This window comes from Protopterus annectens, chromosome 1.part2, assembly GCF_019279795.1.
Source record: "Protopterus annectens isolate FY-2018-M chromosome 1.part2, PAN1.0, whole genome shotgun sequence".
In the NCBI taxonomy this organism is placed as follows: domain Eukaryota; kingdom Metazoa; phylum Chordata; order Ceratodontiformes; family Protopteridae; genus Protopterus; species Protopterus annectens.
Window position 1 is genome coordinate 956,917,807 of NC_056727.1, and position 8,026 is coordinate 956,925,832.

The following is an 8,026-nucleotide window of genomic DNA, read 5'->3' on the forward strand; positions in this document are numbered from 1 at the left end:
ACAGTGGTCAGACTGTAATGCAGAACCATTGTGTTGTCCTGAATGCAGACTTTTTCCTGAATCTCCCCTCTCCAATGACCCACAGAAACATTTCGTAATGGAACCCTGTCTCTTTGCATCTTCATTCCTCTGCTGCTGAAGCTTTCTTTTTGCTGCTCCTGACAAATAGGTACACTTCATCTCTAACCGGGAATGGAAGTAAAGCAGAATTACTACACATGCAGCTTGAGTCCTTTTGTCATACTATTATTAAAAATGCATAATGACTTGCATTGACATCAGTCACTATTGCACTGCAGGCAGAAAGACTGAAGAATGACTAACCAGTAGGCACAAATAAGTAATGAGAGGCCCACGTTACAGTTTTATGTTAAATATCTAACACTAGAGGTGAACTTCAGCTTTTTCTACACAATTCTTCCCCTTTCAACCCCCTAAACATGTGAAGAGGCCACAAATGATGCAAAAGATCGATATTACAAGCTCTCTGGAACAGACTGTCTGAAAGAACTAATGACTAGGAGAGGCACAAGTTTGAAGGGGAACACACCAAACTAAGGCAAGACAAATGTTACGATACAATACAGACTACACATGCCCACTACCTCTCAATCTCTTAGCACACTTGAACAAACCAAAATCATTGATTGAAAAAGGAGTGAAATTATGGATTTGCTAGAAACCCTCATTTGTGAGGGATGTAGAAGTGGCACACAGATTGGGAGACATTCCCACAACCCCTATTAGCACAGGATCTGTGTACAAAAGCATAAAGCCAGGGAATGTACCATGCATTACGTGGAGGGTATGAAACATGAAGTCCATTTCTGTTAGTAGCCTCAGCCCTCCGCATTGTGCTATGCAATCATTTTGAGAGAGAACAGGCCAAAAACCAAAAACATCTGGACACACTCTCGCAGGCCCCGTCAACCTCCTAAACTGTCAACATAATTCAGACAGCCAAAAATAACTGCAGAGGAAGGCATAACATCATGGATAGTTTAAAACATTAACTTAGATAGTAGAGCAGTGTTTGCAGTAGTATGCATTAAAGACATCAGTACATTCTGTGGAATTCTTAACCCCCCCCCCGAGTCTCAGCACAATTTTGGATGAAGTGAAAACAAAATTAATAATGTGCTTATACAGTCTGTGACCCCCCCCCCATTACAAAAAAACTCCAGATAAACAATGGACACTGCAACATTCTCACAGGCCCTAACCACACTCCCAAACTTTCAATACAATAACTATGGACAACGAAAAAATTGAAGTCATTGCAACAAGGCATATCAAGGACAGTTAAACAGTACTGTAAACAGATAGTAGAACAGTGTTTGCATTAGCATGCATTAAGATATCAGTACATTCTGCAGAATTCTTAACCCCCCCCCCCAGTCTAGGCACAATTCTGGATGAAGTGAAAACAAAAAGGCATAGCATAAATAATGTGATTACAGTCCATGAACCCTATTAAAATACTCCAAGCAAACAATGGACACCACAACATTCTCACAGGCCCTAACCACACTCCAAACCTTTCAACACAATAAGTATGGACAACGAAAAAAGTTGTCATTGCATCAGTAGTAAATTGTTGGTAAACATAATAGTAGGGTAACAGGGTTTGCATTAGTATACATTCAAACATCTGCACCTTCTGCAACATTCTCACAGCTGCTAACTACCTTTCCAACATTAGGCATTGTAAACAATGTACAAGTCCCCTCAACCTCCAAAGAGCATAATTCAAACAGCCAATAATAACTGCAGAACTAGCTGTAACATCAGGGATATTTAAACAGTTCTATAAAACTAGATAGCAGAACAGTGTTTGCATTAGCATGCATTAAGTTCAGTACATTCAGCGGAATCCCCCCCCCCCCCCAGTCAATGCACAATAATCCTGGATAAAGTGAAAACCAAAAACATAGGCATAGCATTACCAATGTGCTTATAAACTGCGTGGCCTCACATTAAAAAAATTCCAGCCAAACATTAAACACTGCAACATTCTCACAGCCGCTAACTACTCTCCCAACATTAAGCTTTTTAAATAATGTACAGGCCCCATCAATCTCCAAATTACATAATTCAAACAGCCAAAAATAACTGCAGAACAAGCTGTAACACCAGGGATATTTAAGTAGTACTATAAACCTAGACAGCAGAACAGTGTTTGCATTAGCATGCATTAAGATATCAGTACATTCTGCGGAATTCTCCCCCCCTCTGCCAATGCACAATAATTCTGGATAAAGTGAAAACCAAAAACATAGGCGTAGCATTAACAATGTGCTTATACAGTGAGTGGCCCCACATTAAAAAAATTCCAGGCAAACATTGAACACTGCAACATTCTCACAGCAGCTAACTACTCTCCCAACATTAGGCTTTTTAAACAATGTACAAGCCACATCAACCTCATAATTACATAATTCAAACAGCCAAAAATAAGTGCAGAACAAGCTGTATCATCAGGGATATTTAAACAGTACTATAAACCTAGAAGCAGAACAGTGTTTGCATTAGCATGCATTAAGATATCAGTACATTCTGCGGAATTCTCACCCCCCCCCCCCCCCAGCTGATGCACAATAATCCTGGATAAAGTGAAAACCAAAAACATAGGCGTAGCATTAACAATGTGCTTATACAGTACGTGACCCCAATTAAAAAAACTCCAGGCAAACACTGAACACTGCAACATTCTCACAGGCCCTAACCACACTCCCAAACTTTTAACACATTTAACTACGGACAGCGAAAAAATTGCAGTCATTGCATCAGTGAGTAGAACATTGAGGTTATACACAATAGTAGCATAACAGGGTTTGCATTAGTATACATTCAAAACATCTATGCCTTCAGCAGCAACATGCTCACAGCTGCTAACTACCCTCCCAACATTAGGCATTTTAAACAATGTACAGGCCCCATTAACCTCCTAACCTGTCAGCATAATTCAAACAGCCAAAAAACTGCAGAACAAGGTGTAACATCAGGCATAGTGTAAAACAGTACTATAAACCTAGATATCAGAACAGTGTTTGACAAACTTGTAAAAAAACTCAAAACCTACTGCAAATTCAGCTGACAATCTACCAACAGTTTCAAAACATAGCAGCTGAAGCCAGTTGTTATCCTGAATACTTTAAAGATCCATTACTGAGCAGTATGTCCCAACCATCTGGAAAATATCATACATTATACCCTTGCACAAAGGTGGAAACTTGACAGAATTTTCAAATTATAGGCCAAGAGCAATTCTTCCCCCACTACCTGAACTCCTAGAGGAATGCATCCATTCTCAACCAATAATTTACTTGCCAAATACCAACACGGCTTCAGGCCTCATGCTGCAACTGCCCTCCTCAGTTATACCAACACCATCAATTTACAAATGAAGGTAAAATAGGATCATCTGGCTTTCTCAATTTGTGGGTCAAGGGTGTAGCCTTGTGAGACTCCTAATGTGAGTAGAAGTAGAGGGGGGGTAGCCTTTGTCAGAGTTTCTCAACAAACTACTAACTACTCTCGCCAATCTTAATCACATCCCCCCTAGCCCTCCACTGGCTCCAAAGCTACCCAACAGGTCATAAACATCCATAAAATGTTTCCAGGATCTACCCTCCTCTACTTCTACTCACATTAGAAGTCTCACAAGGCTACACCCTTGATCCACTTCAGTTTAGTGGATTTATTATCAACTTCAGTATCGCCACATCCCTAGCACTCACAATCCAATATGCTGACATTGATACACTTCTATCACATCTACCATGCAACAGGTCATGTCCTAACCCAGGCTGAAATAAGCTAATCTTCACCACTTACCCCATACACCTAAGACTATTGACTTAGACAGCAGCAGCTCACAAGATTGCCCACCTATCCCTACTCCAGCCAACTACAATATCCTTCTCTATCCCATTATTTATCTCCCCTCCTTTTTGTCACCCCTATCCCATTCTCTCTAACTTTTACATATACAGCATAGATATTGCCAAAACAAAATAACGAGCCAACTCTACCTCTTGCCCCAAATAATTAACTTACACACTCTCCTAACTAACTGGCAATCAAAATTAAATGTATATTACATTTTACATTCCCTTATATTGTCCCTCATATAAACAGATAAACCAAACTTATTGTACATATTTCTAGCACCTGTGTACTAAAGCATTTCTCCCTGGGCCTCCACTGAAAGTGGGTTCTATCCCAGTCAGACTATCCAGTAAACAAATGTAAAATAAGTAAAGTAAAACTGGTATAACCAGAGCCCTTCACCCACAAATCCTCTTAGCACAACGCGTCACTACACAAAAGTAAAATAAAACTGGTACAACCACAGCCCCTCACCCTCCATCCTGTTACCACCAGAGCACGAACCTAAAATAAAACTGGTACAGCCACAACCTCACCCCCCCACCCTCTTAGCACAAAAACCCTACACAAAACCAAAATAAAACTGGTACAACCACAACCCTCCCATCCTCTTAGCACAAAAACTCTACACAAAACCAAAATAAAACTAGTGCAACCACAGCCCTCACCCCCAAACATCTTAGCACAAGAAATATGCACAAAAACAATCACCCCCCCCCACAAAAAATAAAGTTTAAACTAAACCCAAAAACTTACCTTTTATGCTTTCTACAGAAGGCTGCTTCCAATACTCTGCTCCCTCTTCATGACTGAAGGCTCACCTGCTCTGCTTGCCTTCCTCAGACCACTCAGTCCCTTTTAAATTGCCCTTAAAAGGACAGTTTGTCAGACCTTTTGAGAAGTTGCCCTTAGAAGGACAGTTGAAAAAAGGGTATAATCCAAAGACAATGACCGCTCCAAAGGCTTGAATCCACCGCTGATCCATTCCCGATGTAGTCCATACTCACGCTGGTCCAAACCTGGCTCGATCTCCGCACTCTGCTGTTGCTAAGGAACACTCCTCTGTTTAAAAACAAGAGAAGTGCTCCTTATTAGCTGCAGGTGCCTTTTTAAAGGCAGCTTGTGCAGGAAGTGATTTGCAAGGACCAATTAGGTCCTTGCTTCATCACTTCCTGCTTAAAAAAAAAAGAACTTAGTTCGCAGGCTGCTGCAGCCAATCAGATCCCTTTTTTCAGTGAGTGGACCTGATTGAGTGCAGCTTGCCAGCAAATCAAAAAAAAAAAAAAAAAACGGAAACACAGTTCCAATTTTCACTGTGACGGCAGGGTCCAGGTCAGGAACTATGCAGATGTACTCGAGGAGCCAAGCCGAAGAAGAGTAACAGTCGGAGCAACCCATGGCTGCTGAATGGGGGCCCTCATTCGTGGGGAGATAATTGGGGGCTCCCCGCGGCCGCGGGTTTCGTAGGTGCCTAACGCTGGCTATGCCTATACATAGTAAAAGCAGAAACCTATAATTCAAAGTGGAAAGGGATCATAATGAAACGGATGGAAACTGAAGAAACAAGGAAAGACTGGGATTCTGGATGCAGATTCTTAAGGAGAATAACAATAACCATACAGAATATTATATTCAGAAAGTATTCTAAGACCTAAGCCAACATGGGAATGGGGAAAGGAGATTCTGCCAATAGGGATGACTGCAATTAGGGATACAGACAACAGGCAAAAGGGGGCTGAAATTTATTGAAAAAAATTGGCAAAAGATCCAGGGTATTAGGAGGAAATAATTAGAAGGGAAGGTAACAGAACTGAAAGAGGCCAAGAATCTATTTGGACCAGAGGCTAGAGATTGCCTTCCCTATCAAGGACTGAGATCAGAGTATAGGTAAAGAAAAAGAAATATGGACATCCTAAGCAAAAGACCAGCACTGGTAGAATTTTTAGTAGAGTCTAGAAAAGAAGTTGCTGTTAAAAAAGGAATGATTAGTAGACTATACAAAATATTGCACGATAACTATAAGAATCAATCAGAGGAGGTTAGATCGGAATAGGAAGAGAGATTGGATAAGCAATTCACAAAGAAATAATGGACAATATATACTTGCCTCCCAAATATGCAATAAAGTCTAGAAGATTTAGGATTTTTGCTTGGAAGCATTTACATATGTATTTTTATACCCCAAGTAGACGCTAAAGAATGTTTTCCTCAGGTAGACAGCAAATGTTGAAGGTCTGAGAGTGTAATATGTTGGCATACTTTAAACATTCCCTGCAGACTGTTCCATCAGAGATACTGGGTGAGCAAATTGGTGTAGCTAAGGAAATGATTTTCTGAGCTATGATACAGAATCGGAACTGTGTAGACATAGTAAGGCCTTGCTGAGTCTAATTATCTTGGCTGCCAAAAAACAATTACTAGAAAATAGATATCAAAATCTAAACCAGCTTTAGTAGAAGTAGTGAATATAGTAACGCAGATAAAACAACTGGAATTGGGATCTTTAGAAAAGGGTAGGAGTAAATTACATAGAAAAAATGGGAATTGTAGGAACAATACATGCAGAGGAGAAACAAAGTTTAAAAGAAGGCAGGATTTGAATGAGCTATGTAATGCTTGACTGATAATGACTGGATAGATTATAAGTGATGTATAATGCTTACAACAAATTATGTCAACGAGGTTTGTTTTCATTTATATAAATGTATGATTGCCTATGTCATATGTGATATTTTAATAAAGATATTTCTTCTTTTAAAAAAAAGTATTACCCCATAAAACAAACAAACAAATAAACAAATGTGAAATTATGTAAAAAAATGTTCTGTCCCTCTTAATCCTTCTTAAAACAGACAATTGGTATGAAAAGGTGGTGGATTACATGTCATAAACAATGACAATATAGTTAAGAACCTGTTTTACTTCAGAAAATGCAAGTTACTCCGTGTTTTCTTATTCTATTAACTTCTTATATTAGTAATTACTAATATTTTTAAAAGTGTTCTTAATTATTTATGGATTTATTCCTGATTCTGAAGCCTAGAGGTTAAGAACTATTGTGGTTAGGGTGAATAAAGAAATGAGGGTCTAATTCTGACAATTTTATCCTTGGAAAGGGCAGCATCCCTTTATCGCATCAGTGATTGTTTTTATTAGGACACACCAACATATGCAGTAGCAAACACTGCTCCCTGTCCGACGTAGGTGGACCTTATAACATTAGACCTCTTATTTTTCAAGTAATAAATGTTTGTGTGAAAGAAATGAAGATGTAATTAAAAAAAAAAGCCTAACAATCATTGGGGGATAATGCCTTTCACATTCCCCAAAAGGAATGGGCAATTAAAAATATGTAACGCATGGAGTACAGGGGGGGTGGCAGCCCCTTGCTGGATGTGCAAGTCAGTAATTTCCATTAGTTTCCATTTTATAGTTTAACTTTCTTAAACATTTTCAAGAAGTAAAGAATTAGAATGGTGATAAAAGAGTTAAACACTTAACAGACACCCCCATGCCCACACCTCTGCAATTTACGACAGTGTATCCTAATATAATATAAACAGTCACCTTTGTATCTCCTTATATGCATTTTTCATAAATCACAGTAGAGATGTGAGTAATTACCTGCACCCCAGCCTGAAAAATAGCAGACAGCATTCACTTGTTATTTGAGAAAAATGAAAACTAAAACTATTAAACTTAGAATTAAAAGCAATAGTAATATATATAGTGCAACAGTTCAGATATCAATTCCTCTTCTATAAAAGTACTGAAGAAAAATTCAGGCAGACGTAGTCACATGAATGACTCATCTTTTATTTATGATAGGTATTTACAGCTTGATTATTTTCTTATGCATTTTATTTTTCTATTTTACTTTCAGTATACTTCTCCATTTGGATTATTTATGTTCATTTTTTTGTCTCCTAATTTATATGGCTTGTGCTGTTTTCCCCAGTGGTTAGGGCATGTGGTGACTTAACTTTTGTTAACATAGGCATGCATTCTTTTTGTATCACCAACAGAAAGAATGTATCTCACTGGTTCTGAGGTTCAGGGCTGACCTCGGTATTTTGCCTTTTTGTTGTGACTTGTCCATGTGGAGCTGTATGATAGCTCTTGTTTACATCACATT